Genomic DNA, 20928 nt, shown 5'->3' with positions numbered 1-20928 from the left:
ACTCTATCTACCTGGTTGCCCCTAAAAGTGATTTTGAACCCCTTTTCCAGGAAGGTTACTGATAGTTTGTATTTATTCTCTATCTCCTTCCCAGATTCTTCCCCACCTTGACATCTTGATGGAAGGGTTCCCTGGGGGTCTCTTCCAGGTTTATTTCTCTTCTTTCTCTACATTGTTTTCTTTGGTAGTAACATCAGGAAGCTGTCATGACTTGCAAGTAAATTGAATTAAGAGAGAGAAAGCTGAGTAAAGTCATCAGTCTCACTTTCTCCCCCAGAGTCATCTGGCTCCAGGGACCATATATGGATCAGGACAACAGGATGCAAGATCAGGACAACTGCCCTGGATGTCGTGGGAGAGCTTGGCCTTCTTACACTGTGATACATAGTAACTATGTTGACACAAGTAAGTCAAGTAACCAAATTGAAACCCAATTTTATCATTTGTAAAGTGAAGAAAATAATTCCTGTAGTACCTCCTCATATCAGTATTATTACTTACTCCCATGGTTTCAACTACCACTATTATTATTTTATTTTATTTTAACCAATATTATCTCATTTTGTTTTTTACACCCAACCCAAAGCAGTAGATGCTGTTATTATTCTAATTTTTAGAAGGGAAAACTGAGGCAGACATAGGTTTCAAAAGTAGCCTAAGGTCATATGGATAGAAAATACCTGAGGACCGACTTGAATTTCGATCTTCTCTCTGTTTCTAAGTCTATCCTCTGCATCACTTAGCTTCCAAGTTCAAGTCTTTATTACCTCTTGCTCAAATCATTTCAACAACCTTATGATTTGGATCCCAACCTCTAAACTTTCCTATCCTCAGTCTAACTTTTACATGATTGCTACTTCCATCTACTGCTCCCAGTTCTACCTTTTGGGATCAAACAGAATGGATTTAATCCATTGTCCACATTTGTCCTTTTTCTCTCCACAAACATCAAGACCACCATCATATATTCTTTGAGTTTTCTCTTCTTTAGGTTAAACAAACCCAACTCCTTCAATCTATTTTCTTTTCATGTACTTTACCATCCTGACTGCCTTCCTGTGGATACTATCCAGTTTATCAATGTGGTTTGTTGTGAAAGTAAACATAAACCCCCCCTTCCCGAAAATGATAGAGAAACCTCAAGAAAAATAAAGTGAGAGAAAAAAATGTGTCCTTCAGTCTGTGTTCAGGTACCATCAGCATTATCTCTGGGATGAGTTGCATTCTTTATCATAAGTCCAACAGAGCTGGTTCACTGTTTTTTTCCCACAATTCTTATTGTTAACTATATTTCCCTCCATTCTACTCTTCCCCCCTCCCATTTATTCTACTCTCTCTCCTATCACCCTGACCTTCCTCAGAAGTATGCTGTATCTGACTACCCTCTCCCATGATCTTCCATCTCTTCTATCATCTACAACCCCCCATCCCCTCCCCAGAATCCTTTCATCCATCCTTTTTCCTCTAGGAAAAATATAAGATAGATTTTTATACCCAATTGAGTGTGTATATTATTTCCTCCATGAGTCATTTCTGATGAGAATGAAGGCTCACTTATTTCATTTCACTTTTCCCTTTCCCACGCCATTGCAAAACCTTTTTCTTGATTCTTTTATGTGAAATATCTTAGCCCATTCTATCTCTCCTTTTTCTTTCTCCCAGTACATTCATTTTTTTACACATTGACTCCAGCTTTATATTATACCATTATATTCAGCTCCCTCCTGTGCCTTATCTGTATTGCTCCTTTTAATAGCTCTTATGCACCTTAAAAGCAACAATCATGAGATGATCAATTATGATCTTCTCAACAATACATGATCAAAGACAATTCTAAATGACCTGCTATGGAAAATGCTATCCCCATCCAGAGAAAGAACTATGGAATCTGAAAGCAGATCAAAGCTTACTGTCTTCACCTTTTTAATTTTGTTTTTTGCTTTTCTCTTCTCATGGTATTCCCTTTTTTGTTCTGATTTTTTTTTTCACAACATGACCAAAGATGGAAACAAGTTTAATACAATCGATTGTACAGGTATAACCTATATCAGATTACTTGCTATCCTAGAATGGGATGGAGAAAATTTTACAAAAATGAATGTTGAATATTATCTTTACATATAATTGGAAAAGGGAGCCAAGATGGTGGCATGAAGGCAGCATTTCCCAGGAACTCCTTCCCCCCCAACCTCCAAAAAAAAAAAAACAAAGGATGGCTCTAGCCAAAATTTAGGGGGGCAGAACCCACAGAAAGACTGAGTGATACACTTTCCCAGTCCAAGATAACTTAGAAGTTCCATGGGAAAAGTGTTTCACCAGGACCCAGGGGTTGGGAAAAAAAGCTGTGGCCACAGCACAGAGCAGTCCAGCCCAGCCCAGCCCAGAGATCACTGGCAACAGCTTGAAGGTGCAGGGAGAGAACTTTACTACACCGGAATGAATGTGGAGTGAGGAGCACTGGCAGCAGAATCTGCAGCGAGAATCTGGAGAAAGCAGCCTGCACCCCCCAGAGAGAGAGGTAAGGGAAGTCTTCAGAGATTTCTCTGCTCTCCCTGGGGTAGGACTCTGCTGTTTGCCTACACTCAGATATTGCAGTTTGGGCTTCCATACTAAGATAGCTGGATCCCTCCTTATAGCCCCAGGGCAGAGGGAAGTGGCAAGAGAGCATAAGACCTTGGAGGAATAAAGGTCCCAGTGGGGTGTCCCAAAAGAAAAAACAGCCCCAAAACCTTGGAAGTGCTGTAAATTAGTCTTGGGTTGAGGAAATGAGCAAACAACAGAAAAAGAAGAATCTGACCATAGAGAATTACTTTAGTCCCATGGAAGATTAAAACACATACTTAGATGATGACAAAATTGAAGCTTCCATATCCAAAATGTCCAAGAGAAACAAAAAATGGGCTCAGATTTTGGAAGCACTCAAAAATGACTTTGAAACGAAATTAAGGGAGGTGGAGGAAAAATTGGGAGGAGAAATGAGAGAGATGCAGAAAAATCATGAAAACCAAATCAAAAGCTTGGTGAAAAGATATACAAAAAATACTGAAGAAAATAATATGTTAAAAACCACTTTAGGCCTAATAGAAAAAGCAAAACAAAAAAGCAAATGAGGAGAAGAATGCCTTAAAAAAAAAAAGCATAATTGGCCAGCTGGAAAAGGAGATAAAAAAACTCTCTGAAGAAAATAACTCCTTCAAATGCAGAATGGAAATATTGGAAGCTGATGACATTGCAAGAAATCAGGAAGAAATAAAACTCTTCCAAACAACCCAAAAATTAGAAGAAAATGTGAAATATCTCATTGGAAAAACAACCGACCTCAAAAACAGATCCAGAAGAAATAATTTAAAAATTATTGGGCTATCTGAAAGTCATGACCAGGAGAAGAGACTAGACTTCATTTTTCAAGAAATAATACAACAAAATGCTCTGAGATCCTAGAAGCTGAGGGCTTATTTATTGTTTTCTTGATTATCTGGACTTAAGTGATGGAAAATAGATTAAATTTAAAAGTGTGTTATACATGGTTTTTTTCTTTTGAAGAATCAGTTGTTAACCTGAATGTCTCTCTATATATCCCATTCTATGCCTTTCTGCTGGTTGATCAACATGTCTTCAGTCCATTTCCTCTTCACCTTGAGCTCATAGGATACTTTTCCTTCCTTCAAGAAACAGGTCATATCTGCCTGTCTTCTACATGAAACCTTTCTGATCCCCCAGCTGCTAGTATCCCCATCTAACCTTGTATTTAACTATTATATATTTATATGTATTTATTCTGCTATAATATACATACAATATATAAAATATATATTTCACATATAGTTTAAATGTAAGTGTATGTGTGTGTATACATATATATTATATACAATATAAATGTATACTTGTCTCCTCCATTAGAATGCAGGCTCCTTGTGAATTGTTGTTTTCATATCCTTAGTGCTAAGCAAATAGTAGGTGATTGTGTTCAGTCATGTTAAAGTAGAGAAAATATTAGACAGAGAAACATGTTTTATGATGATGATGATTATTATGATATTCCCTTTGCTCTGATCTTGTATCTTACATTTAACATTGTTGAAGGCAATATATGTCCCCACTCTCCATCACACAGTTCAGGTTATTAAGATGGAGTAAATGGACTTTTAAAAAAGTTCCTGGGCCCTCCCTGACAAGGACAAACCCTTATCAACAAAATAATGGTCCCTGCCCTAGCCTGAAGGGATTAAGTCTTTGAGTTTCTGTCCCCCTATCTCACATTACTTCAACTTTGCTTTCAGAGCTATGTGCTTCCACCCATGTCTCCTTATGTCTCCCTTAAAAGCTCACCCCTCTATTCAGTTGAACTGCTTGCCTTCTGAGAAGCTAGCCCTCTTTTGGGGAGCTGATTCCTCCCAGGTAACCTTTCCTTATTGCTCATCCTCTCATGGACTTATGTTGACTATGCTGTGCTGCTGGCTTTTAACTGCCTTTACTCTTCCTTCCCTTAGCTTCTGCTAATCACACAATGCTTAAACTTTTTTCCCTAAAATTTCTTCCTTTTACATGAATCCTTACATTTTTACGTTTTACAAAAATTTCTTCATTTTACATGAATTCTTTCATGTTCTGGTTATATTTTTCCCTGGCATCAATGTTTGACTTTTACCCATTCCATTTAGGGTGTTCTTGCAAAACTATTGATTTGCCCTCTGCTCATTTTACAGATGAGGAAACTGAGGCAAACTGGGTTAAGTGACTTGCCCAGGGTGATCTAGCTAGTCTGGGGCCAGCTTTGAACTTAGCACTTCCTGATTCCAGGTCTGACACTCCATCTACTGTACTACCTAACCATTTAGTTAATAAATACTACTTGATTGACTAATTCACAAGGTGGTTCTACACAATCTTTCCAGCTTTATTACTGCACATCACTCCCCTCTACACATTCCTATAGGTTGACTACACTGGTTTTCTTGGTGTTCCTCATGAAACCAGCAAAAGGGAAAGCTATACCTACCCAGGGAAGCCAAAAATATTCCTGGAGAAACTGGGGTGGGAGAATACAACTGTGGTTTGCTTTAGGGTGAGGAAATCACCAACTCTCTGACTCAGGGAGAAAAAGAAAGGCTTAGATTTTAATTCAGTGATAGCATAAAAGTTTATAAGCTATTACAAAGTTCACAGGTTTCTAAAAAAGTCCACAGCCTATTTCACAAGTTCCCAAGTTAGGTTCTGTGGAAAAGCAGCTAGATAGTGAGTTTCTTAAAGGAGAAAGTAGTTTTTAAGAAGAAAGTAATTTCTTCAGAAAACAATAAAGTTAAACAAAAAGAGACAGTTGAGATCACAATAACAAAGGGGATAGTTACAAGCTGGAAAGGGGTAGTCAAGAGAAAAGAAGTTTAGATCAATATAGAAACAACTACATGGAGCTGGGGGCCATATTGGTCCAAGTCAAATTAAAAGGAAAATGGGAAAAGCAAAGAAGAATAGATCAACATAGATCCAGTTGCATGGAGCCAGGGCCATATTGTTTCAACAGTATGGGATGGAGTACATCGATCCAGTTTATAAAAGGGAAGAGGAGAAAAGATGAAGCAGCCAAGTTGGGAGTCAAGGAGAAAAAGAACTTCCCCCTGGATGGAGCTTTGCTTAAAGACATTTCCCTGGTGGGGAGGACAAGGGTAATGCTCGAGGTGTGGTTTAGCCTCTGGTTCCTGGCACTCTGCAATGAGCATGCCACAGTGGCAGTCCCCAAGGAGTGACTGACAGTCTTCACTGTGCATGGGTAATGTTCTGAGGACATACTTCATCCTCTCCTACCCCAAAGAGTGGGACCAAAGGTCCAAGGTGGCTTAGGAAACGGAGATCACAAAGAGCCAACAGAGAATGGAGAACACTGTCCCCCCTCCAACTTCCTCCCAACTTTTTCTCTGTGCTCTGAGTTCCCGGGCTTCACTCACATATGAAACTCACCTCTATCTCTAGTTGTAACCCTATACCCCAAATGCTCTCCCACCTCACCTCTACTCCTTGGTATCCCTGGTTTCCTTTAAGATTCGGCTCAAGCAATACCTTTTGCCTTAGACTTCCCTCCTTCCTCCAGGTTTTAGTGCCTGTCACTTGGCCATCATTACCCTATATCTTTTAAAATTTATATATATGTGTGTGTGTGTGTGTGTGTGTGTGTGTGTGTGTATTGCCATTCCTCAAAGAGGGACTACTCTTCTCATATCATATCTCATAATGAATGTAACCTGGAGGGCAGAAGCTGTTCTGCTTTTATCTTTTTATAACTTCAGTCAATTTAGTCATTTTTTTTCAATTGTATTTGATTGGGGCAGCTAGGTGGCAAAGTGGATAAAGCACCAGCCTTGGAGTCAGGAGTACCTGGGTTCAAATCCTATCTCAGACACTTAACAATTACCAAGCTGTGTGGCCTTGGGCAAGCCACTTAACCCCCGTTGCCTTGCAAAAACCTAAAAAAAAATGTATTTGATCTCTATTTGGAGCTTTCTTGGCAAAGATCCTGGAATGGTTTGCCATTTCCTTTTCCAGCTCATTTAATAGATGATGAACTGAAGCAAACAAGGTTAAGTGACTTGCCCAGGATCACACAGCTAGTAAATGTCTTACTTAAGATTTAAACTCATGAAGTGGAATCTTCATGACTCCAGGTCCAGCACTCTATCTACAGCACCATCTAAGCTACCTTTGCATAGTAAACATATAAAAAAATTTGATTTCTTGATTGATTTTCAGATGAGGAAACAAAGACTCACTGAAATAAAGTAACTTACCGAAGATCACCCATCTATTAAATAGCAGAGTAACAGGTCCCATTCATGTAGCAGTTTAACGTTTCCAAACTCCTTTCTTCATAACATTGGAAAGTGGTAACTTTTAAGTGGATATTACCAGGATTGTTAACACCAGTTCACAGACATTGAGTCTCAGAAAGAAGCTACTTGTTCAAGTGAAAATCAGAGATGTGACAGTCATTGAAGATCACAATGCCCATGGACTTGGAGGGGAAAACAAACCAAACTAATTCAAAATATGTGTATATGCTGTTTGTTGTTGAATGTAAATTCCCTGAAGGAAGGAACTGTTCTTGTTTCTTTGTATTTTCAGTGATTCCTGACGACTTTGTACATAATAGGAAAATATTGAATTGGTCATTGACCTGGTTGGTTGACCTCTCCAAAAGAAAGAGTGCTTTCATTCTTCAAAGGTTACCACCACAACCAAAGAATCAGGTTCTTCAGAGAAGCAGAGGGATCAAATGGTACCTACAGATAACCCAAAGGCATGTCAATGAAGTCACAGGTTCTCAAGGCATATCACTCATGACACAGGATTTGAAAACTGGAGCAATAGAATAATCACATATCCTACAGGTTGTGTGATCATTTTCCCACCCAGAAAGAGAAGTGTAATCATTATATAGAAGTAAGTAAACATAAAAATTTAATAATAGGAAGAAAATGGAAAATATTTGTTCTCCTGGTGAGACATCAAAGTCCTTATTAAGAGTCATTGAATGAAGTTAAAGCAAGTCGAAGTGTTAGAGCTAACAGATGGAAGCTACCCCCTTAGACAGCTGTGATCAGAATTTTAAATACCTTACTAGAATATTTTGTAACCATCAATCCTTTCAATTCTCCAAAGGAAAGAATGTTATAAAATGAATTCGTGTATGGGGTTTGGCTCCAGTTCAACTTGCCAGAGAATCATGCTGCTTATCTAATGCTTCCTATTGAAGGGCATTTTTTAATGGTAGAAACCTTCCCTCCCCCTCCAGTTCTTATATGATTCCCTTCCTCTCAAAAAAAAAGGTGGGAGGAACTTTACTTTTTTTGAAATCATGAAAATTCTTAATTTTACTTAATTCTCAATTCAGTTAGTTTCTTTATATATGCATATATTGTTTATATTATATATTTAGTATTTATTTATGTTGAACAATAAGAATTGATCACTGGTGTCCCCTTTGTATTTTACATCAAACACAATTGTTTGTTAGCTTATATAAGATATTGAAGTATGAAAAATTAGCACATTTATGAGTTTTATCATTCTGTCAAGTTCAGTCATTTTTTTTAAAGTAAGTTAACTTTCTTGATTTCTCATATTAAAGTCCTACCATAAAGTTTTATCATTCTATGGAGGTGATCCTATGTTTTTAAGATTATGTGAGGAACAGTGTCAGCTCTAATAGGTTCTTTGAACCTGAAAAGTTTTCAAAGACAGTCCCCTTACAGAAGGCATTTCTGCCCTGAAGACCAGCTTGGCTCAAGTGCAGAGTTGGCTTTTCACCAAAGATGTGGCTACTCCTTGAAAATTTTTCAACCATAGCAACTCAAGAAGGAATCTAACTCCCCCTGCCTTCCCTAATTTATCTTGAATGCTTCTTATTTTTACATAGTTTATTTTTTCATGTTGTATTCCCCACTAGACAGTGAAGTCTTTGAAAGCAGGGACTGTTTTTTTACAATCTTGTATGTTCTGCATTTAACAATGTCTGGCACAGAGTAGGCACTTAAATTATCTGTCTAAATAACTACAATACATGGGTTGCTATCTACACTGAGGCAGGATTCATGTCAATGAAGTCACAGGTTCTCAAGGTAGCTAACTTATGCAGTGGATAATATACTAAAGCTGGAGTTTAAATGTAGTCTTAGAGACTTACTAGCTCTGTGACCTTGGACAAATCATTTGCCTCTGTCTATCTCATTTTCTTCATTTCTGAAACACGGACAATACTAGAATTTATCTCTCTGGGTTGTTGTGAGGATCAAATGAGATAACATTTGTAAAGTGCTTTGTAACTAAAAGTGTTATTTAGGTGCTAGCTATTATTATTATAAGACCCTCTTTCTTAATTATGCAGACTCATAGGCACCAAAACTAGTAGGAATCTTAAAGATTATCCAACATTCGCATTTTAAATAAGAGCAAACTGGAGTCCAAGGAGGTTGTGACTTATCCAGGGTTACACATAGTTAGCATTTGAATTCAGGTCTTTCAGCATTGAGCCCAGCTCTGATGTTTTCTTGAATTGAGAGAAATTTTAATCCATTTATCCATTTAATCCTTTTATCTCCAAGATTTTTACTGGTCTCTTGGATTAGACTAAATCTACATTTGAATACAAAAGATGAAACTTGGAGATAAAAGGACTAGCCCAAGCTCCCATAGTTTAGATGTATCAAAGGTAGAAGTTGAATCTAAATCTTCTTGATTAGTTCCATTAAATTTCAAGTTGTTGTTGTTGTTGTTGTGGCAGCTGTTAGTATCAGAGGCTGGATTTAACTTAGTTCCTCTTGATTTCAGGGTCAGTCCTCTATTTACTGCACCATCTAGCGGACCCTGATATTTACTTCAAAGTAAAAAAAGTAATATTTAAATCAAAGATTCAGCAAGAACTAAAGTTCAATCATTTTCTTTCAATTACCCAGTGCATGCTCTCTCCTGTCCCATTTTATGGGGGGGCAGGGACTCACACTTAGTTCAGTTCCTTCAAAACTTTGGTCCCACCAAATTCAAATCCAAATTCAGCATCATTGCCATATGAATCCTTGTCTCAGCTCTTCCTGGGCTGAGTCCCAGAGTTCGTTCCTTGCTGAGCTAGCTGCAAAGACCTAGAATGGCCTCTGACTCATGAATTCTTGGAGGATTGCTTCTTCCTGACCTTTCAAAACTCACAAGATTGGAGTCTCCATATTAATCTGCTTTACCTAAAATGAAAAAACTAAACAAAATAAAACCAAGAGCTGTTTTCACAGGATCATCTGGCCTCAGGTCCAGGAGAGATCCTTTTCTCTCTCCCTTTACAACATTATCTCTTACTGGACCTTGTCAGGGGAGTCAAATCACCATTGTTGCTACAAGACCTTTTTTTGAGATTTTAGTTTTGATTCCACAAAGAACCAAAAATTTTTCTCTTAATCACATGGTTAGTAGCCTGGAACCAGTTACAGAACATCTACACTTCCATCAAGACCTCTCCCAGGCACTTCCATTGATGCAGAGAAAGTAGGGCATGTTGAATTCAGTAGGAGACAAACCTTGTAAATCTATTCTTTGCATTGTTAAGGGAGTCTTCCTTCTTCCTTTTATCATCTAATTTAGGCCACACCTGAGGGCCTGATTTTCAACCTGATTTGGATTGCATGTCTTCTGAAGGGGCAGCCAGGAAGCAGGCTCTGGAAGCACATCCAAGACCACCCAAAAGAGACCCTTCCCCAAAAGGCAAAATTTCCAATGCTGGACTCACTCCCAGGTCACCACCCCTTTTAGGTAGAAGGTTTTGGAAAGAAGATAGAGATTTATTAAAAGTTACAACACATTAAGAAAGTTTTTATGTCTTGCCTCTCATCCAGAGAGCAAAAGGTGAACTCCCTTCCCCTCTACTGGACCTGGAATTAGGTAGAGGGTAAAACCTAAGGAGATCAGGTTACAATTCTGAGGGAGAATTTAAGGAGATTAAGGAAGGGGCTCCTTCTCTTTTACCTTTCAGACTCCTTTTGATACCCTGGTCAGCTGGCCTGACCACTTAATCAGCAACCCACATGGTCTACTCTTTAAACTCTTCTTAACTTTTCTATCATTTTCTTAATGTGTTGTTACTTTTAATAAATCTCTATCTTCTTTCCAAAACCTGCATTTCTGGGTCTGAAACATGATTTGTTACAGGCAGTAATGGAGACCAAACAGCCAGCAGTAACACCATTACATGGCATCACCCTCCCAAAGCATGTTCTAAAGCCCCTTTTACATGGGGAGAGAGATATTCTCAGAGATGCCATGCCCATTTGTAAGTCTCATTTACATAATTATGGTATAAATAGTATTTTAGTTTCTGGTCACTTCACTCTGCGAGTTCATACAAGTCTTCTCAGGTTTCCCTGCAACTTCCCCTTTATACCGTTTCTGAAGGGGAAACAATGTGTTTATCATTTCCACACTGTCCTTAAGAAAACTCCCTTTGGTTAAAAAAAAAACACACAAAAAAACAATGTTCTGTGGTCTCCCAGAGCCTCAGTTCCAATTCTAATGCAGAACCACCAGACTGTTCAGGCCTGATCCAGAACATACCCATTATTTTATAGTCTTACCAGTTTGCACTGCTTGTATATTCTAGGGTAACATTTATATAATTTCCTTATGTTTGGAAGTCACATCAGCAACACTGCAGTCCCTCACCACAGTAACTATTTGTAACAACAGTTCCACAATTTTATTCCTCTGTTCCTTTTAAAGTCTTGGACAGAGGCCATCTAGTTCTGGTGATTCATTGACAGCTAGTTTCTGAGTTAAATCTAGGACACCCACTCTCTTTCTAATGCCTCTGTCCCATCTGTCTTATAAGAGATCTGGGAGTGGGATTGTCCCCTGATGGCACCCCACCACAACAGATTCTATTAGTTTCAGAATGTCAACCCATTTCTTGCCTAATAGACTTCCTCCTCCCTTTGCTCTAAAGAGTCTTTCATTATTGACTTTTCTCTGAGTTTTTGCAAATACTTCTTGTAGTTATTTTTGACTTGTCCCATTTCAAATTTTTCTGACCTGTCACATTGTGTGAGCCTCTGTATACTCAAGAAAGAGTCTTTTTATTTCATCAAATCTCTTTTCCACATGATTATTTCTTTCATTTTACCAGTTAGTCATGGAGGGCTTTTCTGACTTTTACTTCCTGATAAGGCATTTTTAAAAATACTCTTTCTACTTTCTGTGGGCTATTTTTAAAAGACTCTTTTCCTTATTAATGGCTATTTTGTCAGTTCTCTTTTCTAAATATGAGTAACCATGTGGGCATTTTACTAATTTTCTTCTTCCATAAGAACGTTGAATCATCCCAGATTTTTCCAGTGATCTGAGAAGTCATGCGAATTTCAGTATGAATGCCACTCTATGAATTCATCTCAGACCTGCCCTTCTTATGAAGACATGAGACGTCAGGGATGGTACAGGGAGAATGGAAACTAAACAAGACCCACATCGTTTATAGCCTTGAAAAGGAAGAATCTTTGAGTACAAAGGATGGTCCACAGGGTTAGTTCTAAGAGTATTATAATAATAAAGGCAGCTCTAGCCAAATATTCTCAACCCATTTCAGACTAGCTATTTTTTTGTATTAAATACCTATAATAAAGGATACCAAAGTGCAAAAAAGGGTTTGTAGATAGGAAAATGTTTTTATCTAAAAGGAGGAGAAATTAGGAGAAAAACAGAAGTAGCCTTTGTAGCAGCAGCTGACTTGAGTTCAGTTCTATCTATGAGGAAACATTATTCAGACTCAGGAAAGCAAGGGTGGAAATAAAACAAAAATTTATTCAAAAGGTTACAAAGCATAGGAAGGGCTAGGGAGAGAGAGATAAAAGAACAGCCACCAAACAGCATTGGCTGGACCACAGGTCAGAGAACTCTTTGGCCCTGAGCTGGAGTCCAACTCAGGTTTTTATGTCTTGCCTCTCATCCAGAGGGCAAAAGGTGAGCTCCCTTCCCCTTTACTGGACCAGAAATTAGGTAGAGGGTAAAGCCTAAGTGGATCAGTTTACAAATTTTACATTAAACAATGAATCAATGGTAATGGGGATCAGATTACAAATTGTTTCTATTACAATTATAATTTTCTTACTTCTAAGTCAATTTACATCTCAAGAGTAGGTGGTAGTCATTTTACATCTCCACACAATTTCTACATTCACAATTATCTTCACCTTTCCCCTCATCAGCCTAACAAAGATTAAAGACTAAAGCTCCTAGTCAAAGCTTGGAGAAGTATCTTAAACCTTAAAGGATATAATTCTACTGAACATGGAATTATGGGAATAAGTTTTAATGGAAGCAGGATGATTTCATTTGTTCATTCATTCAAAGCTCTGAGGAAGGGTTTCCAAAACACCATTAGAATTTATAATTCAATATCATCTTTTAAACATTAATATTTTAAGTACAATATTTTAATGTTAATAAGAATACAGTTAATAATTTATGGTTGCCTCATTTGATTCTTTTTAAGCATCAGTATTTGGGAAATTCACCTTTCTGTATTAATAAAAGAATTAGGCTACAAGCTATTTTTCTTTAGACTTATACTGAGTGTAGACAGTATCCCTAATAGGGGAGGCTAGAGCAAAACACAAGAAAGAAATTTCAAGTACATTGATCCATTTTTCAGTCATCTGCCACGTTGGACAGATTTACAAAAAAAAATCCTTTTTGTCTTTGCTGCAAATATATTCCTCCCTGATTTATTTTATTTTCAAAAATCATGAGACTTCAGTACATAGCACAGTGCTTTTATATATAAAACAGTTCACATATACAACAGTGACATAGGTTCTTTGGAAAGAAGAGAATGAATTCCACACATCACTCTGTATGAAAATGAATTCCACACATATGATTTAGAGGCATAGGGACAAAGATTATTCCATATTATGGTGGCTCTTAAAGTAACAAGAAAAGAAGTTAGTAAGTTAAGCAGTAATAAAGGCTAGATTGCTTAAGGAAAGCTAGCAAAACTAGGAGGGAATGTCAGGTTTTTTTAAGGAAAAAGAACAGGTATTTTATTTATTCTTGGATGAAGTTTTGGGGAAAGGAGTTTAGATAATTCTCACTGTATATCTCGGGACTCCTTTTCCTTGGGATAGTCCTAAGAGTAAGTTTAAGAAAGGGGTTGGGTATTTACATCTCTGTACCTCTTTTACTGGAAGTAGTTCCCACCAACTCAGTGGTTTGCATCTCAATGGAGCTGATACCCCCTTCTAGTATCTCTTCTAGTGGAATAGTTTTCAGTGAATAGTTTCCAAGTAACCCACAATGGGAACTATTTATCTAGATAACAAGGAGGAAGGAAATCAGACACCTACAGGATTTGCTAAACAAACAGAAGATGTTGTTTGGCATAACATTTTCCTCTAAAGTTTTCTCTGCTTCATATGGATTGCTAAAGTGCAGTGAATAATAATAATAATAATAATAATAATAATAATAATAATAATAATAATTGCAATAAAATTAATAATAAAAAATTTAAATTACATTATCTATGACTTAATAAAATGTTTTGAGTTTCTTCTGGGCTTCAAATTATTTTAGGTAGCACGTTCTAAGTTGGCTCATTTTGATAGTTCCCTTAGAATCATAAGATTCTATTTCAGAACTGATCCAGAAGGTAATTTATTCCAACTCCATTTTATGGTTAAAGAAACTTAGTAAGACCCAGACAGTGAAGCAATTTGCCTAGATTCACCCAGACAGTGAGGAACAAAGCCCAAATTTATTGTTTTCCAATAGCAAAGGTGATGTGGCTTGCAATCTGCAAGAGTAAACAAGACAGGATAATGCATTAAACTATGAAAAAGTTAGCACCGGCCCTGGAGTCATAAGTACCTGAGTTCAAATCACCCCTCAGACACTTAATAAAGACCTAGCTGTGTGACTTTGGGCAAATCACTTAACCCCATTGCCTTACAAAAACAAACAAAAAGAAGTTAGATCAAATAAATTTAGTAGATTAGCTAGTCTATTAATGAGCAGATTCTGAAGGATATAGAATAAAGGTGAAGATGAAGCAAGGGAACTCTGGACACAATAAATGTAATTTTTTTTTTGGAAAACTTTTCTGTGCTGTGGAGAAGGGGGCGGGGGTAGTATTCTCCATTCTGTGTTGGCTCTTTGTGAACCTCGTTTTCTCAACTATTTTGGACTTTAAAAGCAAGGCTGACCTTGGTCACACCCTTTAGGCCAGGAATATGCCCAGTCCTAATGAAGGATGCTCATGCTCATGTCTTAAGTCAAATATTAAGCCACTTCTTAAGGACCCTCCTGTGGCATGCACACTGTAGAATACCTGAGGCCAAGTGATTGATAAGTCTTGTTCCGCCCATCATCAAAATATATTTAAGCAAGGTTCGGACTCCTTTTCGTTTCTCTAAACTGCATCCACATGCTCTGACTTCATGATGCTGAACTAATGTGATCCAAGCTCCTCCATGCAGCTGGATCTATATAGATCTAAGTTTGCTTTCCTTTCCATTCCCTCTCTCAATTGTCTTTTTTTGCTTAACTTTATTGCCTTTTTAGAAACTACTATTTCCTTAGCAATCCTTAGAAACTTTTCTCTCCTTTAAAAAACTCATTATCTAGTTGCTTCTCCAAAGCTCCTAACTTGTGAAGTTTTGTAGTGGTTTGTGGACTTTTTGTGATAAGACATTTGTACAACCTGTGAATTAAAGTCTAAGCCTTTCTTATCTCCCTAAATCAGAGATTGGTGAACTCTTCACTCAAATGAATTACAACTGTCCATCTCTGGCAATAGAGAGAGGAGAAAGAGACACTTGGGTCGGATTAAGGATTTGAAAGCTATGAGTATTTGAACAACTAAGAAATAACCTAAGGGCTCTGCTAACTAGATGGCACAGGAGATAGAATGCTGATTCATCTTTGTGAGTTCAGATCTGCTCAGACACTAACTGGGTTACCCTGGGCAAGTCATTTAACTGTGCCTGAGTTCCTCATCTATAAAATGTACCAGAGAAGGGAATGGCAAACTACTCTAGTATCTTAGCCAAGAAAATCTCAAATGGGGTCACAGGACTCACTTGATTGAACAGCAGCAACAACTATAGGAATGGAAGAAAAAAAGGGAGGAGAGACTGCTACTTGAAGAATGGAGAATTGTTAAAGACAAGTTCAGCCTACGAAACTAGGTAAGTTTAATTTTCTAAGAGTCATTTCTGGTGTGACGGCTTAAGAAGATAGTTTAATGAGCAAAGAAGCAAGAAGTATCTTTCTAATTAGTCAACCTCTGGGAATCTGTAATACATCTGTTTGGGCACAGAAGGTAGGGAACTCGTCACTTATTAATATACATTGATTTTCTGGTTCTTACCTGCCTGAACTTTCCTAAAAGTGTCATGACTCATTCACATACCTAAAATATTTAATTTTCCTTATAAATCAAAAACTTTTAGAATATTTCTTACCATCGCTGACATCATCAATCCATCATTAATAGTGAAGCAGTGGAACACTAGGCAGAGATAAATATTGGCATCTTTTCTCCTGTATTAGAGACAAATATTGTAATGCAACAAATGTTATAATCCTTTTATTTTTATTGTTAAAATATTTTTCCTTTTGTATTGGCTTTGCAAACCCACATTTAACATAGCACTGCAAATCTGACACCATTCACATATAGATTATTAGAGACACCCCCTGGAATGGACCCTATGTTTCTGTTGATTCTGGGCTGCTAGCTGGGAGCAGTCTCTACACCTGACCCCAGTCACATATACCTTGTTAACAGAGACACTCCCTGGTATGTACTCCTATGTCTTTGCTGATTCTAGACTCAGGTATTTTGTTATCCAGACAGGAAATCATCCTGGCCCTCTCCAGACAGATGTGGTGAATACTGACTTGTGCCTTTATTTACCAGTCCTTAAGCAAAGCCCTTGCTCATCCCACCAGAGATAATATACTTTAAAGGTTTCTCCCCTCTTCTGCCCTAGCTCTCTCTACCATACTGATTTTTTAGCTGCTTTTTACTGCTTCTGATGCTACCTAGTTACTATAACAACTATGAATCTTCCTATATCTGATCACTTTTCTTAAAGATTTCTTAACCCTTCATAAAAAAATTTAGTTGATTAGATTTTTTTATTTTATTGCATAATCTTTTGCAGTAATTTATGAAATAAAATTTATGCCCCTTTTTTGCTCTTCTAGGTCAAAGAGCTGTGTTTGATTTCATCCCACATTTTGAAGAACTCATAATTTATTAGAAGCCTCCAGGTGACCATCACACCTTCATCAATAGGAGAGGTTGTGGAAAAACTGGGAAACTAATGCATTGTTGGTGGAGCTGTGAACTGATCCAACTATTCTGGAGAGCCATTTGGTTTTAAGTCCAAAGGGCAATCAAACTGTGTATGCACTTTGATCCAGCAAAATCACTACTAGGTCTGTATCCCAGAAAGATCATAAAGAAGGGGGAAAGACCTACTTGTACAGGAATATTTATCACAGCTCTTTTTGTAGAGATAAAGAGTTGGAAATTGAGGGGATGCCCATCAATTGGGGAATGGTGGAACAAATTGTGGTATATGAATGTGATGGAGTGTTATTGTTCTGTAAGAAATCATGAATGGCTGATCTTTAGAAACTTGGAAAGACTTACATGCTGAGTGAAGTAACAGAACCAGGAGGATATTATACACATTAGTAGCAATATTGTGAGATGATCAACTCTGATGTACATAGCAGTTCAGTGATCAAGGATAACCCTGAGAGATTCTGTCATGGAAAATACCATCCACATCCCAAAACAACAAACTATGGAGTCTTTATACAGAGCAAAGCATACTATCTTCATTTCTAAAAATTTCTTCTGTGATTTTTTTTCTTTCTTCCTCATGGTGTTTTCCCTCTTAGTTCTAATTCCTACTTCACAACAAGACTAATAGAAATATGTTAAGCATGATTGTACAAGTACAAACCTATATAAGATTGCTTGCTGAGGGTGTGGGAAGAGAGGGGTGGTAAAAAATGTGGAACTCAAAAATTTTTGAAAGGATAAATGTAGAAAACTCCCTTTGCATGTAATTGGAAAAAGTAATTTAAAAAAAAGACATCACTGACAAATCAAAGCATGAAGTTTTTTTCTTCCTTCTCTAACATGGACTAGGCAACTGATATGCCTTTAAAAATATAGTATATTGTATTGATGTCTTTGGTTCTTTTATTTTTAGATCACAGTAATTTACAGTTACACTATTCTCTCTGTCCACTCAGCCCTTCCTCGAAATAAAATAAAACAGATGTGTAGAGAAGTCACTAAGATCTAGTTGTGATATAGTGATTGGAAAAGTAGGGTAAAGATTAAGACTCTGACTTCTCTAGCAAATTCAACAGTTCTATTGAACAGAGAGGCTTGTGGGGATAAAATTAAAATAGTTTTGTTACCATGGTATTTTAAAATCCCTTTTCTGTGTAAGGAAAAGAAGCTCTGAGGAGATTTACTTCAGTAAGGGTGAATGCACTAAAATGCATTTCTGATTGTAAGTTAGATGACAATGAACCTGAGAAACTCTGGAAGACAAGAGTAGAAGATGAAGGTGTTCACAATTTCAGAAAAGTAAATCAGAAAAGCAGTTAACTGAAGAGTTTTAAAGATATAATTAATCTCAGCCTCTGTTTCTTGGCAACTTGACTGAGGAGAAAAAATAGTCATTGTCTGAGAAGTTTAATGGAAAAGACAGAAGAAAGTTACAACTATTGTCTTAAAATTCTGGTTAAAGGAAGCTGTAATTCTCTTCCAAAGAAAGATTCAGAGAAATAGTCCTGTACTTACTTCTTAATGTTTTTGTTATGAACTCTGTGTGCTGTGACTGACTGGTAAAAGTACTCATTGTTAGCTCATAAAATACCTCGAAATAGGGGAGTCCTGTTGGTTATCTAAATCTGAGTAAATGATAGATAGCAAGATCAAAACTGATAATGTAGGCAACATACTATAACTGTGGTCTTCTAACTACTGACAGGAAAGAGGCATGCTATCCCATCTGTTTTTTTCAGGGCCAAGACTGATTACTACAATTATACAGAGTTCAGTTTTGTTTTGGTATTGTTTCCATTTATATTAATAATATCATCTTGCATATTATTCTTAGTCTCTTTTTTCTGCACTTTTATTTTACACACATTACTTCCCATGTACCCAAGTCTTCCCATGTTTCTTTGAATTTTTCATATTTACCATTGTAATAATAATTCCATTCTATATGCTATATAATAATATTCTGTTACATTCATGAACCACAATTTGTTTGGTCATTCACCAAATAATGGGAACATACTATTTTCCAGGCTTTAGCTAATCTGATAGACCCACTTTCTCCTCATCATTTCTCCATTCTTCCTCTCTTTCACCAAGGTACTGATGGAGCTGTGAATACCAAGCAGTTGTATTTTCAGAACAATGAAATTTTCCTATAATGAATATCCTGGGGCAAGAAGGCATGATGGAGAGATCAAAAAGAGTCCAAAGGGGGGCAGAGCCAAGATGGCGACATGAAGGGATCGAGTCTTAGGAGCTCTCTGATAAAAACTCATAAACTAAGGACTAACTAAACTTTCAAGAGACAGAACCCACAAAGGGACCCAGTGAGGCAGTTCTCCTACTCAAGGTAACCTGGAAAAGAGCAGAAAGGCTCTGCTCCCCGGGCCGGAGGGGCGGCCTGCCAGAGGGGTGGCCCTCCAGAGCCAAAGAACTTCAGCCTCCCGGAGGCAGCCCTAGGGCTCTGGGAGCCGGGGCTCACAGCAGCGGGGAAGTCTCCTGAGCTGCACCCCGGGGAGCACTGGCACAAAGTGGGGGAACAGCGGGGGACCTCTGCCAGAGGGAGCAAGTGGAGCCCAGCCCTCAGGGCACACAGCCAGCAGCCTGGTCTTTCTGCAGCCTAGACCCAGAAACAGAAGTAGGTGGAGCCAGTAAGCAGGAGCCCCCAGGGCATGAGCCCATTGAGCTGAGGGAGGGGAGTGAAGAGAGACTGCAGAGCTCTGTCTTCTGCCCCTGGAACAGGACTCTGGAGCTCTGACCACATTCAGATCCTGATCGCAGTCTAGGCCCCCCCATAGAACAGCAGGGCACCCCCCCCCACTTCAGCCCCGTGGCAGAGGAGGGCGCTTATGGTCATTCACAGACCAAGAGGGAGGACGGAGCCTCACACACTGAGACCCTTGTGGGAGTGTCCCAAAAGGTCAGGAAGCACCCCCAAAAAACAGGCTTAGGCTGGGAAAATGAACAAAGAAACAAGAGGAAGACCATTGAGAAATATTTTGCAAATGAGCCCAAGAAGGATCAAAATACTCAATCTGAAGATGAGGAAGCACAAGCTCCTGCATCTAAAGACTCCAAGAAAAACAGAAATTGGGCTCAGGCTATGATAGAGCTCAAAAAAGACTTTGAAAATCAAATGAGGGAGTTACAAGAAAAACTGGGAAAAGAAAGGAGAGAGATGCAGGAAAAATATGAAAATGAAGTCAGCAGCTTAGTCAAGGAAATCCAAAAAAATGCTGAAGAAAATAGCATGCTAAAAAACAGCTTAGGTCAAATGGATAAAACAGTTCAAAAAGTTATTGAGGAGAAGAATGCTTTAAAAAACAAAATTGGCCAGATGGAAAAAAGAGATAAAACTCTCTGAGGAGAATAAATCCTTCAGACAAAGAATAGAATTCAGGGAGATTGAGGAATTTACCAGAAATCAGGAATCAATACTTCAAAACCAAAAAAATGAAAAATTAGAAGAAAATGTGAAATATCTCATTGAAAAAACAACTGATATGGAAAACAGATGCAGGAAAGATAATTTGAAAATTATTGGAATACCTGAAAGTCATGATCAGGAAAAGAGCCTTGACATCATTTTCAAAGAATTACTACAGGAAAATTGCCCTGATATTCTAGAAGCAGAGGGCAAAATAGAAATGGAGAGAATCCACCGACCCCCTCCGCCCCGAGAAAGAGATCCCAAAAAACCAACCCCCAGGAATATTATAGCCAAGTTCCAGATCTCTGAAGTCAAAGAGAAAATATTACAAGCAGCCAGAAGGACACAGTTCAAATATCATGGAGCTGCAGTCAGGATCACACAGGACTTAGCAGCAACTACATTGGAAGCTCGTAGGGCTTGGAATACAATATACTGGAAGGCAAGAGAGCTTAGAATGCAGCCAAGAATGAACTACCCAGCAAGGCTCAATGTCCTCTTCCAGGGAAAAAGATGGACCTTCAATGAACCAGGGGAATTTCAAAGGTTCCTTTTGGAATGGCCAGAGCTGAACAGAAGGTTTGATCTTCAGATACAGGACTCAGGTGAAGCATGGAGATTGGCGGAGAGGGGGGAAATATGAGGGACTTAATGAGGA

At 38.1% G+C, this 20928-nt stretch overlaps 1 long non-coding RNA gene across 1 annotated transcript in view; it reads right to left on the bottom strand.

The window, feature by feature from the left end:
- Nucleotides 1-20928, bottom strand: part of LOC141522597 (uncharacterized) — a 79450-nt gene that overhangs the window by 5206 nt on the left and 53316 nt on the right. Inside the window, exon 4 of the long non-coding RNA XR_012478243.1 lies at nucleotides 15984-16062. This is a non-coding gene — a long non-coding RNA (uncharacterized LOC141522597). The remainder of the gene's footprint in view (nucleotides 1-15983; nucleotides 16063-20928) is intronic.

The sequence above is a fragment of the Macrotis lagotis genome, chromosome 1, assembly GCF_037893015.1.
Source record: "Macrotis lagotis isolate mMagLag1 chromosome 1, bilby.v1.9.chrom.fasta, whole genome shotgun sequence".
In the NCBI taxonomy this organism is placed as follows: Eukaryota; Metazoa; Chordata; class Mammalia; order Peramelemorphia; family Peramelidae; genus Macrotis; species Macrotis lagotis.
The sequence above is the reverse complement of the archived record's forward strand: the minus strand, read 5'-3'. Positions and strand labels throughout refer to the sequence as shown.